Source organism: Manis javanica, chromosome 9 (genome assembly GCF_040802235.1).
Source record: "Manis javanica isolate MJ-LG chromosome 9, MJ_LKY, whole genome shotgun sequence".
Classification (NCBI taxonomy): Eukaryota; Metazoa; Chordata; class Mammalia; order Pholidota; family Manidae; genus Manis; species Manis javanica.
Window position 1 is genome coordinate 10069582 of NC_133164.1, and position 16203 is coordinate 10085784.

Consider the following 16203-nt stretch of genomic DNA (forward strand, 5'->3'; position numbering starts at 1 on the left):
GGCAGAGTGGGGGGGACTTTTGCGTGCAGTGAGGAGACAACCCTGTAAAACATTTCCTCTCTGAGGTGTGGCTCCTCCCCACTCGCAACAGAGCCCATCTGTCCGACAGTGTCTGAAATAACACCAGACAGCCAGCAAAGGAGTGCCCATTGTCACATGCACATTTGGACTGCAGGTAGTCTGCATGGGCCCCTGTAATTCAAGTCAAAGCAGCCTCTTTGGTGACAGGGAGGTGGAAAGTGAAAGTGGTAGTTGTGATTCCAACAACCAGAAGGATTGTTTTTCTAAGAATTTCTGCCAGTGGCCATTGAGGACTCTTTGTGTGTGGCACCTGCGGGAGATCTTGAAATTTAGGCAGCTATCAAATTCCAAATTAAACACCTAAGTGCTGCTGGTGTCCCGGAGAGGCAGCCTGGTCATACAGATCTGTCTGGGAAAGACCGGAATTTGACTGTATTTGATGCTTTTCTATGGAAACCCTCCAAACAGGTTTTCCCAAGCTCATGAATTGAAAGCTGGTGTTTAAAGCTAACAGGCCAGTGGAGCTCAGAAACTAGCCTGCTTTGAATCTCTGGCCTTAGATTTCTATAGAATGAGCTGCTCGGATCCAGTCAGGTGGGGATTTTCTTACTGTTTTTACACACAGGGGATCTTTTACTTTTATCTGGCTTTTTGTGAACAGTGGTCAGATTGCAGCACTTTCTCCTTTACCCTAAATATTAACTTTAAAATCAGACAGGGGAACAATCAAGATGGTGTCATCCAGGATTGAGGTTCATAAAAGACTTCTCCTGGCACTGCGTGTGGCTGACCATGGGCTGGGAATCCGAGCACAGGCTGCATATCCTAAACCTGTGTGTCTCTGGCTTTGGGGCCTTGTGCTAATTACTTAGCATCCTCAAACCTCAGCCTTTTTCATCTATAAAATGGGGATGATGGTAACCAGAGGAACTAATTTGTTAGATCGTTTTGTGAATTAAAATGAGATGATTAACAAAAATCTTTAGCAAGGTCCCAGGCATATAATAAGCATTTAATATTTTACTAAATATTCTCTAAGGATGAGGATTGGAAATGTTTTTTAAATATTTCCTTTTGTCCATTCATCCCTTTTGGGGGAGTGTAAGGTGTACTCTTGGGTGCTGGGGGCACTGGAGTTTGAGCACAAAAAGGCAGAAGGCCAAGCCACTGGGAGGTCGGTAGTAGAAGCCGAGGTGCAGATGTGGGAGAGATGAAGCACCAACCTGGGAGGATTTCAGGGCTGGTCAGGTCCTGCAAGGGGAGGATCTGGTTACAAGGTCCAAGTGAAGCAGGCCAGGGCATGTTGGGGGGTATGGGTGGGGGTTTAGGGTCCCGGATTAATGCTCTGTGGGGTGCTTGGATGGATCAGGTTGGGTTTTAGGGATGGCAGGAAGCCATCCTAAGGGGTGGGAGGACTGATTTAAAAGGTGTCATTAAAGAGTCAGTATCTAAACAAAAGGCAGGATTAGCACAATGCCTGGCACATGCTGAATGTTTAATAGCTGTCCCTCCTGTAAGGAACTAGAAATTTGAGGTGTAGGATTCAGCTCATGAGATTCTTAGCTCTGAGATAGGCTGTATTTGGAGACAGGGGGCAACCTTGGCAGTGGGATTTTATGGGCACCAAAATGTCCCTGTGACCCCAAAGGTGGTCTTTGCTAGGTTGGCATGGTGCCTGACATCCTCAACAAGGTCACCTGTTAACACGGAAGCGAGTCACAGGGAGGAGCAGCATGACACGTCAGGGACTGGCTGCCACCTGGCACGGAGTCCTAGGAAGGCAGCTGGGGCGGGAGCGCCTGGGAAAGGCCAGGAGGAGGTCTGAAGCTGGAGAGCTTGTCCAGGCAGCAGAAGCCAGTCAGCCTGGAGGGGAGGGCAAGGCCTCAGACAGCCACGGGGGTTAGATCGTTCGCTGCCAGCACTTCCCTGGGCCACTGCTGACACCTGGGGGGGTGTCTCACTCCTGTCGGTATTCCTGTGTGGCTTCCGGCGTTTGCGGGCTTCACCCTCACTCCATGACCTCCGTGGAGTCTCTTCTCCCCCACGTACCTTCTATTCTCTCCTATCCTGAGCACAGGCACACGTCCCTCCTTCCTAGCTGACCCCAGCTTCTTCGGGTATCAGCACAGACTTGTATTTCTCACCACCTGGGTCTTAACTAGAAAATCTAAAAGGCTTGATTCATCCTTGTTCTAGATGGCAAGTAGCTTCCAAATGAATGTGCTTAGTGGGATTCAGAGAATAAAACAAGGATTCTGGAGAGCCCAAGTATGTTCTTCCCACATTTACAAGCACATTCTCTGTCAGAGAGGCCATGGCAGCTGATGGGGATATAGCTGATGGGGGCACTTATTCCCACCTTCGAGTCTGTTGTGTGGTCAGGGACATGAACACAGAAGCCAGTGGATGGGGGCAGGCTGGACGTGACCGATGCAGCACAGGGTCCAGTGAGGGCATGAAGGAGAGGTGGGGTTGGTGGGTCAGGGAAGGCTTCAAAGAAGTGACACAGCTTACTCCGCTCACGTACAGTGCGATAGGATTGGACTTGAAAGCTGCCAGAGTCCAGCACCAGCTGTGCTCTTCTATACGTGGAATTGTTTCTCTACTTCATTTTCCTATTGTGCATTTATGTTTTGAGAGAGAAAATATATTAGAAAACGAAAGGCCATCAGCCACAGTTCTGGGCAGAAACCCATTTTGCTGGCGCTCATGCTGCAGCCATTGTGTTAGGGGTTCCCTATTGTTTCTTTCTCACAGGACGGTTGGGTGATTTGGAAATTTATGGTCAAGAGACTTTGAAAACATATCAGAAAACGTTTTGGGTGAGTGTCAAGTAGAAAGCACTCATTTACTTAGAGATGGTCACATAAGGAGTATATATGAAAGCAGCTTTTGTAATTAGATCAAAAGAAAAATGAGAAGTTATAAACCTTATACTTTAAACTCATGAGTGAGCAAAAAAAACAAAAGAAGGAAATTTTCACTTAAGTTCAAACCTTAGCCATTAAAACCAATAGAAAATAGAGTCATCACTGGAAACAAAATTCAAGCAGCTCCCGGTGAAGAAGGAATATTGTTTATCATCAGTATTACATAATTTTTCAAGCCCTTGAGCACTGCGATCTGGATATGCAAATCAAGTTAAAACAGCGTGATCTACGTTGTAGATGATTTGAGTTAGAGGCCAGTTTGGAGGTATGCTTAATGTTCCAGCTCTTCACAATCACCTGCAAATCTCTACTGTACATTTCCCCCATGAACTGTGCTCCTTTCTCCCTTCAAAGTTTGGTACACACATAAGGTTAGTGACCAATAACTAGTAAATCTGCGGTTATCATGGCTGCTAATGGGAGCACAGCATTTTATTTTCTCCCATCCAAGCACTAACCAGGCCCAACCCTGATTAGCTTCCGAGGTCAGACGAGACTGGGCGCGTTCGGGGTGGTATGGCCATAGACTAGCATTTCATTTTCTATCAACTCAGCAAACATTTTAAAAACAAGATTAAAATTTTTTGCGACTTATAAATCTACACTATTTTATTCTAATAAGAAAATGTAACAGTTTTTATATTTTTTATTTGGTGGATTCCATCACATATTTTTTTTGTAGTTCCAGATATTGGCTAAAAAAAGGTTTTAAAATGACTTCTAGTGATTTTCGGGCATTTATTCAAATACTTCCCTGTATTTCTAAAATACATAGAAAAGTGATATGACTGCTGTCTTAAAGGATTTACTAGAGATTATATCTCTCAAGTGGAGAGATCCTGAATTCAGTCTGGTTGCCCATTTCATTAAGAAGGAAGTAGTTCATCTCATCATCAACATTCTTCAGCAACGCCCTGTGAAGCTGAAAGTGATGCTTGTGAGAGGCACCAAGATGGGGGACCTTTCTAACTACAGTTGGAAAAATTCTAAGAATTAATTTGTTATTTTAGAGTTAGTGGTGGTAGTTCCTAAGAAAAAACTGTGGATTTGTGGTTTTTCCTGGGTAGCAAAATGAAGTGGACAAGCCTTGAGGCTCTATGGGCGACAGGTTTAGCAGACTCTCCCTGTTCCCCCAAAGCAGGGCAGCACATGTAGTCTTGACTTCACAGTCCTTATTTTACTCCACATAATCTCTTGATTAGTAACACTACACTAACATATTTAAGAAACATGTACTTAGAGTTCCTTACGCCTTAGCAGCAATTTCTTCTCTCTCAGAAGTAAGGTATTTTTGAAATCATGTATTGTCTAGAAAGTTACAGGTCAGGGATGTGTCTAGGACCAGGTGGTTCAAGTAAAAAGAGAAGAAGAAAGTTTTGAAGCTGTCAGGCACCATTACTGACATTTTGGGGGGTCAGCTTGGCTAACTGGTAAAATGAAGAAAGGTAGTTTCATTCTCTCACAGAAGTGTGATATAGGCTGAAAGAATATTTAAGAGTTAGGTGATTAAGACTGAAGCAGACAGTTGAAGTGCAACAGACAGCTGTCAACATTTTGATGAAATCATTCATATGAAAATCTGAATCACAAATTCTAAGTGAATGGCACTTTTTAAATGGAATTATTGATAGTAAAATGATATGATCTGAGCATCACGTAATGAGACTGACCCTGGATGGCCCATCAGGTCATGGAACGTGAGATTTTTGTGTGTCCTGGGGGTCGGACAGTGAAGGCTTGGAAGGTCACACAGTTTTCAGGGTGCTCTGTGTTATCCAGGAGCTATGGGAATTTGTCTGCCCTGCTTGTTATGGCTGAATTTGAATTTGGTTCTACATGGATTCTGTGTAAGATTTTAATGAATTTCTTGCTGGAAAGGACCTCTGCATAAAAGATCTTTTGAGGAATATATGGAATGGGGCTGGGAGAATTTAAGGAACTGGCATAGAGGTTCTCCTAGGCACATGGACAAGGCAGAGCTCCTACAGGAAAGAGGCAGATACACGGGCTTAGTGAAGAGAACCACTTAGGAAATAGGGATGTAAGTTGGTGTCACCCCACCACATAACTGGCAAGGCAGATTCCAAGATGTAGGTACCAGGGAGCAATTTAGGAAGGGGAGACCACCATACCACCTTCTCCCCTGTCAGAGAGTATAAAGTGCAGGTTATACTACAGGCGCCAAATCACCACCACGCTTCCCTCTGCATCATTAAGGACATGGAAATAAGGAAGAGGTGCAGAGAACAAAGACGGTGGACGGGCTAAAAGTGAGGAGTTCATGCAGTGCTTCACTGTCTTTTATACACTGTAGCACACAGAAAAAATAATATTCTTATAGCAGGTCTTGGCGGCAGATGACCAGCTTAGAAGCTCCAGCTATTGCTGGCCCTGTGCAGCCACCAAGTGTTGAGGGGATCAAGGAGTAGGCACACACCTGTAACATATTCCTATACACTGACTGGGGAGGCTCTGGTCTAGTGAACATCATTTAATTTCTGAATCATGAATGCAGTGACAAGATGGAGGTCATGCACCCTTTGAGAATCTCATGAAAGTTATGGCCCTCTACCCAGAAAACCATAAATGTACATAAACATAGACTTTTGCCTACAATTTCAAGGGATTCACGGAAATGCTCAAGTCTACTGATGGACCTCAGGATAGCAACCCTTGCTTTAGATAATTAATCAAAGAAAGGGTGTTGATGAAGAAATGAATGCAAAATCATACAGATAAATTCAGCAACTTGGATAAAAAAAAAATCCATCTAAAGAAGGATAGAATCACGGAAGGATTTTCAAAGCCCCTTTCTATAAAGCTCTGGCTTTGGAAATGGTTCAAAGGCTGAGGACACCAAGCAGAAAATATCTAGGCCAGACAATTAGATCCAAATAACTGAGCGCATTGCCGATGGTCAAGCAGATTACATAGCTCCACAATGTCTACTCTTTAAAGATACCAATGTTAACTTGGTCAGGATGATTATTTGGTAAATGGTAAGTTCAGCAAGTTTAATTTCTGAATCACTTCCTTCCAAACATTTTTCAAAGTGACAAGCAGGTGAGATTACGTTGCCCTCTGGTGCCCACCAACCCAAAAGAAAGACCTAGAACTCAAAGGGCATCTTCTCCAAGTGTGTGCGGTAAAGTATGCAATTGCAGGGACTTTCACGTCTGCCAGAGGATGCTTAGGCATTTATTGCCCCCAGGGCTCTGCTGCCTGGCTCATGATCAATTGTTCTGATTGACTTAGCCTCACTTGCCCAAATAAACCTATGCACACCTTCAAAGCACCTAGAGTGCCACGACCTGTTCCCCAGACAAGACATTCAGGGCTAAGTGTCTTACTGATTATTTCTGAAACAAAATAAAAACCAGATCTCAAAAGACAAAATGGCTGGAGCATCAGTGTCACCTTGAATAATATATGACTTCTGTTAGTTTAATCTCAGGTCTCATATCATGTGAAAGTTGTCTCTTTGAAATAGAGCCTGGAGGGAAATATTGCCAGTGTCGTGCTCTGGTGAGTTGGTATTCATTTCAACAGTTTTGGAACAGATGACTTACCGATGGGAACAGCATGCCTTGGCACAGGGCGCCTCTGAGAGAGCTGTTCTACTGCGCTAGCTATTCCATAATCAGAATGATTTCCACGTACCTCCTAGTTCTTGCAGGTGCTCTCAAACTCTTCCCTCCATTGGTTAAATGAAATCAGTGACGAGCAGGTGAGATTACGTTGCCCTCTGGTGTCCGCCAACCCAAAAGAAAGACCTAGAACTCTGGAAGGGAATAAGAAATAGAAGGAAGATTGAAGCAAGACACTTCATACCAGGCAAAAGATGGAGAGATGGAGAGGGACGGGGCGGAGAGGAAGAAGCCAGATGAGCGCGGCATGCCATACCCCTCAGAGCCTCTCCCGGCTCACGGATGACGGGGCTTCAGCTCTCCGTCTGCTGAGGGGAGAGTGGTACCACCAGGGCTGTTCACCTCATAAATCTGGTGCCTCTGTGATGGGGGAAGAGCAGATTCATGGGGGGATGGGGTTTGGCCTTTCTCTTTGGGGAACCGTGGGGAAGATAACTGGGTGATAGCCAACCATAGGATTTGTAGATTCCTATCTGAGGATCCACCTCTTCTTGAGATGGAGACCAGGATCCCCATCCCTTCCCATCCCAAAGCAGGGCAAGTCCTCGAGGTCTAGCCTTTCGATATATGCAGGAACATAATGCCCTATACGGGGGCAGCCATGTTGTCTTCCTGATGCAAACTGTGGAATATTGTTGATGACTTTTCTCAGAAACAAGAACTTGATGACTACTTAAAGCAATCGATGGAAGCCTAAGCAAAAGTATGGGCAACATTTGGGCAGAGAGGCACGGAGAGGTCAAGTGTTCCATCTTTGGTCAAGACCAGAGCAGAGGGAGCCCTGGAAAGGAATCCTCTGGTGAACAGGAAGAAGACACGAGTGCTTGGTTACCTGGCAAGAGGTAGGATGCTAGGCAGAGGAGCCGAGTGAAGCCAGAAGAACCATCGGGTGCAGGTTCCTTCTGTGGGTTCTCGGGATCTTCAGATCCTAGTTCAAAGAGAGTAAAGCTGGGACTTCGGATGTATTTTCCCCCAGGCTGGCAGAACTCTTAAGTCAAAGAGGATTAATAGTCTAGTTCTTAGCACCCAGTAAATTCAAGACATATTGAATGGGTGAATTAACTACTGCAACTGGTTTTGTTATTGGTTTTCAAATACAGGGCATTCATATGGATGGTTAAGCAAGAAGAGAAAATGGGAAAAGATTGTTTTTTTCTCAACTCTATGACCGCGTAAGGAACTCAAGTTAAGGCTAGTTAGAGTTGTACAAACTGTGAAAGACTAGAAAATATTAGAGAAGTTTAGGAGGAAGAAAGCCAGTAGAATAATTTTCAGATAGCTAATTCATGGATTTGTAATTTATCACTATGCAATTGAAACCAAAGTAGGCATGATAATAGTAGCTCCCCACACTCTACTATAGGCAAATCAGTGCACAAAGGATTAGGTCAGGAACCCCACCAGGCACTTCCTGTTTCTGCCCCCACAGGTTTTCCACACAGGTGAGACAGCTTAGGTTAATGCATATGAATACCTAGGACTGGCTTTTATGGCAAAGCTGCAAATGGACACTCTGAGCCCTGTGCTGTGTGTGATCCCGCCCATCACCTAGGCGCCTTCCCGGTGGTCTATGCACTTAACTCTGGGTACCCATGTACCTCAATCCATTTCCCCAGCGTTTGCTCCCTCAGAGGAAGTGGCTTACTGTATTCTACCCTAGCAGCTTTGCCTGTAACTTTAGTGCTCCTTTCTAGAAGAAGACTTGGTGGGTTCATTAAATTCAGACTAGGTTGTTCCTTAAGAAATTGGTTTGTCTTGGCTTCATTTCTGTCAAAATATGATATATGCCGCTATGGATCAATCACTTTGCTAACCCCTCCAGCTCCACCCCCCAGTCTTCCTTTGTAAGTCAAAGCTATTTTGTATTACCCAAGCAACCAAATGATTTACAAAATGAGAGAAAGGGACAATCTATTCTAATGGTTAGAAGGCAATAAAAAATATTTATATGCGCCTGGCTGAGGTTGACTTTCGGAGAGCATTCACTTGTAAACTGCAAGCTGGGCAAAAATGAAAGATGAAAAGCTAGCCCTTGGGGTTCTAATTCCAAGCACACATCTTCAGGAGGAGAAAAACAACAACTCCACTTTTTGTTTCAGATTCTGCACTTGTTAAACAAAGATATTAGCTTGGACCCGTCTGTCAGTAGTGCTGGGCAGAGCTTGGAAGTTGGCAGTGGGAGAGAGAGGTGGGGGTGGGGTGAATCTTTAAAGGCAATACTGTGGTTTCCTGGGGCAGGGGTGGGGGTACAAGGCTGTAGGATTTAAACCCTTCTAGTCCTCACCTTCTCCATCTTCCTTCCTCTCTCAAATAATAATGTTTTTGTGAAGAAGCATATTTTTAAATTAAAACACAACAGACGGTTATATATGCCTGTCTCGTTCTCCTGGTGGCATCTTCCACCTTGCAGAATCTAAGTGCAGCCCAGTGTAGGAGATTTAGGGTCAGACTGTAAACCCGCTTGCACCCCAGCTGATGAATCAGTAGTAAAGCTTTGCTCTGTAATATTTGTATGGAAAATGCAATGTTTGCACAATATAGCTCTCCAGATTTTAAAGCCATAGGAGTGAAGCCAGTTTACAATCAATGATAACAGGTTTCCCTCTCTGCCATTACCACAAATAGTATCTTATTTCAGTAAAATGATGGCAGCCAGCAGGAGGTCCAACAATGCAGATTTTAATCAGAAAATTTAATTTTATATACAATTCAGTTTGTGCATGGTGAGAAATGTTTCTCACTGCATGAACTTTCAGGACTCGGCTCTGAGCAAAAGGAATTTCAATTGATGTAACGCCTTTCAGCAAACAATACCCCAAAGCACTTTCTGGTAATATATGGCTCACACTGCTTGGGAAGCCACTGCAGAAGCCTTTCTGAAATTACCCAGGATATTTATTTGGAGCAATTAAAAGAAGTGGCTGCATTCCGCACAAATCCGTTTTTAATGTAGGCATTAAGTTGGCCAAGATTTCAGTGCTGACTCTGTCTCTGGAAGCACTACACTATGCCCTCTGCCAGGATTTGCTCCCTGGTAGTGCACCTTTCCGCCTGGGCTCATTTTGTTTTCCCAGTTACCTTGTAAACTCTCAGAAGAGAAGTCTATAATGGGAATGTTGAGAGAGCCTCTACATGAAGGGCCCTGGGTTTGGAGGGGCAGAATCGCAGACTGGGCTCAGGAAGAGTGGCAGATATGCCGAGGAGAGGAGAGTGACACAGCTGTCTCCCGAGAGATGCCAGCCCTTGACTAATTTTCTGCACTTGAGCATGGACTGCGTCCAAAGGGTGCAAGGCTGTTTTCTCTGGAAGGGGGAGCGGGACCTGCTCCTCGGTGTGATGGTGGGGGGACATCACACACATATTTGGTAAGAGCAGGTCAAGACAGAATCAGAGAGAGGAGGCAAAGAGTGGGAGGCAGTCAGAGAAGGGAGGTTGAGGCAGAGGGGGAAGGAGAGTCAGAAGAGGGGAGGCAGTGTCTCAGGGGGGGCTGAGGCTGAGGCAGAGGTAGAGGGAAAAGGCCAAGTCTAAGCTTCTCAGGGCACAATAACCCTTCCCATTGAGGAAGGGACAGGAATTCTTAACGGAGTCATCTGTACCAAGGTCCGATGTTAGGAGGTAAGGAGGTGACGAGTGGCACAGAAATGGAAAGCCTTACGTAAGCCAGCCCTGAATTACGAGGAGCTGGAGAAGGCAGACAGGAGAGTCTACCCGGTCTCATCCCTGGCCACCGCCAGAAGACATCTTCTCCACTTATGGGAGCAAAACGCCCCCTCCAGAGCCCTTTCCATTGTTTCCTAATAGGGTCTGTGATGGACTCCCTGCAGGCACCTCGGGGATCCCGTCACCCCATCCCTCACCCCTTCCGCACCGTCAGTCAGCCTTGGCCATCACCTCCTCCTAGGCGTCAAAGCCAGTATGACCTTGAGTTCATGGACAGTTTTAATGCTGTCTTTGAGTGAGGGGCAACAGTAGCTTAAACAAGAGCATCCCAGCCCCGTTTTACGTAATGCCAGGACCCAGGTCATGAAGGAGCCTGGCTGGTGCGAAGACAGAGTTGCTGGGCATAGCAACAGTGGCACCAGCCATTTACTGAGCGCCTACTCCAGTACTCCAGCTGGGTCTATTTACATATATTATCACATTTAAGCCTTGCAACAATCCCAAGAGAAAGGCTCTATTTGCCCAGGAGGAATCAGAATTGGAGGCTCACAGGGGTTAAATAACTTGCTTGGCTTAAGTCACAGAGTTAGCTATGGACCCACGAAGGAGGACCAAGTAGAACTCCCTCCATTGGTGTTCTCTCAAGAGTGGGAGCTGGGTTCCTCGCAAAACTAAAAGTAGAAATACCATTTGACCCAGTAATTCCACTCCCGGGAATTTAACTGAACGAAATCCCTGATTCAAAAAGGCATATGCATTCCTATGTTTATCATCACACTATTTGCAATAGTCAAGACATGGAAGCAACCTAAGTGTCCATCAACAGATGAATGGATAAAGAAGATATGGTACATATACACAATGGAATATTATTCAGCCATAAAAAGAAAAGAAATCCTGCCATTTGCAACAGCATGGATGGACCTAGAGGGTATTATGCTCAGTGAAATAAGCCAAGCGGAGAAAGACAAATACCATATGATTTCACTTATTTGTGGAATATAAAAACAAAGCAAAACAGAAGGAACAAATTGGCAGTAGTCTCATAGACACTGAGAAGTGACTGGTGGTTACCAAGGGGCAGGGGTTGGGGTGGCTGCTGGTGGGGGGCAGGGGGATAAAGGGGTACAATAATTTGCAATCACAATATAAGTTGATCAAGGGTACTGTTGAGCCACTGTGATGTACATTTGAAACCAATACAAGATTGTGTATTAACGATACTTTAGTTAAAAAAAAAGGAAAAATTATATTGAAAAATAAAAGAAAGAGTAGGAGCTGGCAGGGCACTTTGGGAGCTGGGCTTCCACCATGGGAGAAGAGCAGTCGCTCTGTGGACCCTGCAGCTCGGAGCTGGGAAGGAAGCCCAGTGTATTCTCTGGGAACAACAGCCCTGAGGTCAACCATAAGGCCAGGTTTAAGCCGAAGACACAATTGGTCCAGGGTAGTAGTCACTGCCTAGGGCCCTGTTTGGAAAACAATTCTGAGCCTGAATCTAGACTCATTTGGAAAGGATACTGAGGTTGATTAGCAATGCCTGCCCTGTACTAGGCATAAGGGAGTAGTGGTTGTTTAGAACAGATTTGCAATCCTGATTTAGGTGTCTCTTGGTTTTGAGAATTGTTTTGTTTTGCCAAGTGCTCATTATTTTTCACAAACAGGAATCTAACTTTCCTTTCCCTGAATCAAACCTAAGCTCACAGCTGTAGAGTTGCATTTGGTCTCGAGTCCCATCAGAGAAGAATAATCAGATGTGCACAAAGAGAAAGCCAGAGTTCTTAATGAGAGTTGAAAATTCTGAGAGAACACAGGAAAGATTTATTTATTTCATGTATATTTATATTTGGTAATTGGTATGAACCTGGTACTATCTGGGGTGTTTTACAGACATTAACTCAGCGCTTGCAGCAACTTGGTAAGATAGTCCCAGTATTCTCCTCATTTTACAAAGGAGACAGTTGAATCCTATGGAGGCTAAGTAACTTGTCCAAGGTCACACAGCTTTGTCAACTCAAGCCGTCTGATCCAGAGTCTACATGACCAAAAGTGCTGCCTTTCCGCTGTGTATGTTTTCTCTTTTGCTTTCTGTGTAGTATTGTGCTTTCTATGCTTCATGTTTGTTTTCCACAGTAGACTGTGAACTTTTGAAGACAGGAATTATGTTTACTGTGTTTAAGTAACTAACACAAAGGTGGAGCTGAAACATGGATACTATTACTGGTATGATTTTAGGTATCAATCACATTGTATTTGAGTCATTTTCTTTTGTGTGTCTGGCTCCACTACTAGAGTGAGTTACATATTTCTATATCCCCAGCATCTGACACAATATAGAGGAGAACATCTCTCATTTGTTCATTAATTCATTAACTGATTCATTCATTCATTCATTCAGCAAAATCTTATTAAGGGCAAGCAACATGCTAGATGCCAGAAATGAACAAAGTAGATAAACTTTCTGTCTCTAGTTTTTATTTTCAACCTCACAAGACTATATATAGAAAAATGATGTTGACATTCTTTAAATTGGACACATTTGCCTATTTCACAAAAAATAATACTAGGCTGTTTGTCATGGCAACTTATCAATTCCCTTCTTATCATACTGTGTAATGAAATCAAGTTGCAGACAGTTATCTTATTCCTATTTTGTTTACCAGGGGCATTGGTTGTCCATATTAGTCAGATCTAATACTTTAAAAGGAAGCCTGTTTGGTGTAGGGCTGATAGAAGAATGGTTGAGCTCCCACAATTAGAAGTAGGGCTCTTTCATCCCCTTTTGGTTTATGAAAAGCTTCAAGCATTATTAAATGATGACAGATAGTACACTTGGCTTCTGGTATTTCTTTGAAGGCCTGTTTGTAGCATTCTCCTGGAAGCAGGAGTGACTCCACAAATGGTTAAGGAGCCAGCCTCCTCCAAAGTGCCCTTCGCACCAGGTCCAGGTGTGTAAAGAGAGCAGGTGGGCCATCCACGCTGGAGGTAGGATGTCTGAGACTGGACAGCGGGGGTAGAGTATTGCAGTTTTCAAGATCTCTTTTTCTACCACCGAAGCAGTATCTCAAAAATTCTCTCCACTGCTTTCCTAATCCTTGGAGGCTGTTAACTGTATCAGAGATCCCACCTTAAAGAGAAAGAAGGGGTTTTTCCTAAGAACCCACAGGGAGTGGGTGGCAGAGCAGGAACTGGAATTCAGGTTACCTTAGTCTTCAAGAGACTCCTGGGTGCTTTCTACTACCCAGTAGAGCCAAGCGTGCTCCCCTGTGATGCGAGGGGGGTGTGGAACCCAGGCCAGAGGGAGCTCGGTGGCGGCACGCGTGGCCAGTCCTGTAAGCAGGATGTTTCAGATCATATGAAAACCACCTGCTGGGTCCCCTCCACTCACTGTCTTATAGGTGTAACCACATAATATCCAAAAGCAGTGTGCAATAGATATTTTGTAATTAGCTCCAATTTTGTTTTTAAAAATTAGATATATATCTAATGAAAACTTTGGAAACATAAAAATGTAAAAAGAAGAAAAAATAAAAACCAACAGTAATTCCATCATCCAAACACATCAATTGCTAACATTTTGGTATATTTTCTTCTTATGTGACTTCTTTGTATATTTTCTTCTATGTAACGACATTGTAATAATAACAGTAACCTTTATCAAGGGCTTACTATGTGTCAGGGACTGTTCTTTATACATATTAACTCATTTAAGTCCCATAACAATCCTATGAGATAGGTACTATTATTACCCCCATTTCACAGATTGTAAAACTGAGGCACAGAGAAGCTAGTACCTTGCCCAAGGTTACTCAGCTAATCAGTAGTAGAGACAGGCAGTCTAGCTCCAGACTCTGCACATGCTGCTTGGCATCTTGTTTTTGAACTTAGCTTTATATTAAAAGCATTTTCTTGTCTTCTTCAGAAAGACCAGTTGCCTAATATTCCATTAAGTAAACGTCCCGTGGTTGATGTAACGATATCTCTACAACTGTGAATGAAGGAGTGTTAGTGAATGAGGCTTTTTCTACATTTAGGATCATAGAATTTCCTTAGGATAGATTTAAAAGGTACAAGAAATGACAATAAATCTGTTGATCCGCATTGCCAAGTATTTTCCAGGAGGATTATACCTAGATACCCTGCCACCAGCTGTATGTGTGTGGCCCTTGGAGGTTATCACTCATAAAATGATTAATTTTATAGGAAAAAAAACTTTTATTATTGTTTTCAGTTCTTGCATCAAAATTTTTAAATCTATAAACATTCTTTTTCATGGATGCATGAAAATGTAATTCTAAGATACTTTCCGATTTCTTCCTTTTCCTCTTTTTGGTCTCAGACCTGGAGCTAGGTTCTTCTTGATTTGCATGTTTGTTGTAAAGGATAATGAAGGGTAATTAGAACAGAATGGGTGGGGGGCTGAGTAAGAAAGGCCTCGCCCGCCCACCTTTATTCACTCCTGATGGAACTCTCGGACCACAGGGGCCTCAGGGCCGGGACCCTCTCGGGGGTAGTGAGGAGTACTCTCTCAGCCCAGCACTCTGATGTTGTTGGCCACAGTGATGTAATGCAGCTCAGTAAGTGTCTGCTGGAGCCGGGGAGTGAATTAATGAACGCATTATACGGAGGTCTGCCATATGTTAACCTACCCTCAACTCTATAGCTTTAATCATTGCATCTCAGTGTTCCCTTTGTGGAAAAAAAAAAAAAGGTTTGCATCTGTGATCCTAGGTCCTGGCCTTATTAGGGTCCTAAAGGAGTGGCCAACCAGAGGTCTTTTAGCCCAAAGCGAATAACTGAGATCAAAGCCTCCTGGAGCTCTCTTGGGAGGTCCTGGTCTGAGAAGACCAGGCCCTCGAGTCCCAGTGACTGGGCTCTCCCTTTCTTTTAATGACCTGCAAGCTTGCCATCCCTCCTGGGGAAAGGGGAGGAGACAGGTCAGGGGAACGGGAAAGGTGAGGGAGGTGATGATCTTGGGTGAGGCAGGGTGAGGGCAAATGTTTACGAAAATGGCTCAAAGGCCTGCTGTGCCCCCAGCTGAGGCTCCTCAATGGAAGGGGCCCGTGCCCAGCATGGCCTCTCCTGCTTTTAGGCCAGCAGAGGTGATGGCTAAGCTCACACTCGTCTTAGGGGGACCACGGTGCTTTGATGAGTTATTTGCCATCCCTCTGCCTCCCTTTTTATAAAAACTGTACAAGGTAAAAAGCTCAATAGTTCAGGGGTTTTGAGATCTTTAGATGACACCAGGACAAATACTGCTTTTTGCCTATACTTTTAAAATATACATAAGAAAAATAAATTCACAGAATATTAGTCAAGAAGCATGATGCTGTCACTGAAGAGGTCAAACTTTTAAGTGAAAGTCACAGGAGGGCAGCTGTCCACACAAGTGTATATTATTTTAAAAATTAAATGTGAGACATTTCAAGACTGATATTCCAATCTGTTCTGTGATCAGTCAGGGATATGAATGTCTATAACATTAGAAAGTATGTCACATGGGATAAATCAATCAACTATTTTCTAATTCATGTGGCCCAAAACTTATTTAAGTCAGTTTGCTTTTTAAAGTTTAGAGTTGCCAGGAGTTCCCAAATTATGTTATAGTACTGTACCTTAGGCTTCTAATGTAAAAGCTATGTTCAATCTTTCAGGGTTTTGTTTGACTGTTTTTCTTTTTAATTTGAAAAATGACAGGGCAGACCAACTTCTGATTTAATGAGTCTTGGTGGGGCCCAGACATTGGTATATGCTAAATACCCATCAGGTAACTCTAATACATAGCTAGGGTCTAGAACCATTAACCTAGCTGATTTCTGAAGTCCTTCTTTGGCACCAAAATGCTGTGATTTCTACAGTTTTACAATTTAAATACAAGTAAATAAGAAAATTAGATTCACTTCCCAGATAATTCTGCTCAAGAACATCTTCCTAAATTCAGAAGTCTC

At 43.8% G+C, this 16203-nt stretch overlaps 1 protein-coding gene across 1 annotated transcript in view; it reads right to left on the reverse strand.

Moving 5' to 3' along the window:
- Positions 1-7421: 7421 nt before the first annotated feature.
- Positions 7422-16203, reverse strand: part of CLYBL (citramalyl-CoA lyase) — a 269007-nt gene continuing 260225 nt past the window's right edge. The window contains exon 11 of the mRNA XM_073212402.1: positions 7422-7526. The gene's annotated coding sequence lies outside the window, so the exon portion shown is untranslated. The remainder of the gene's footprint in view (positions 7527-16203) is intronic.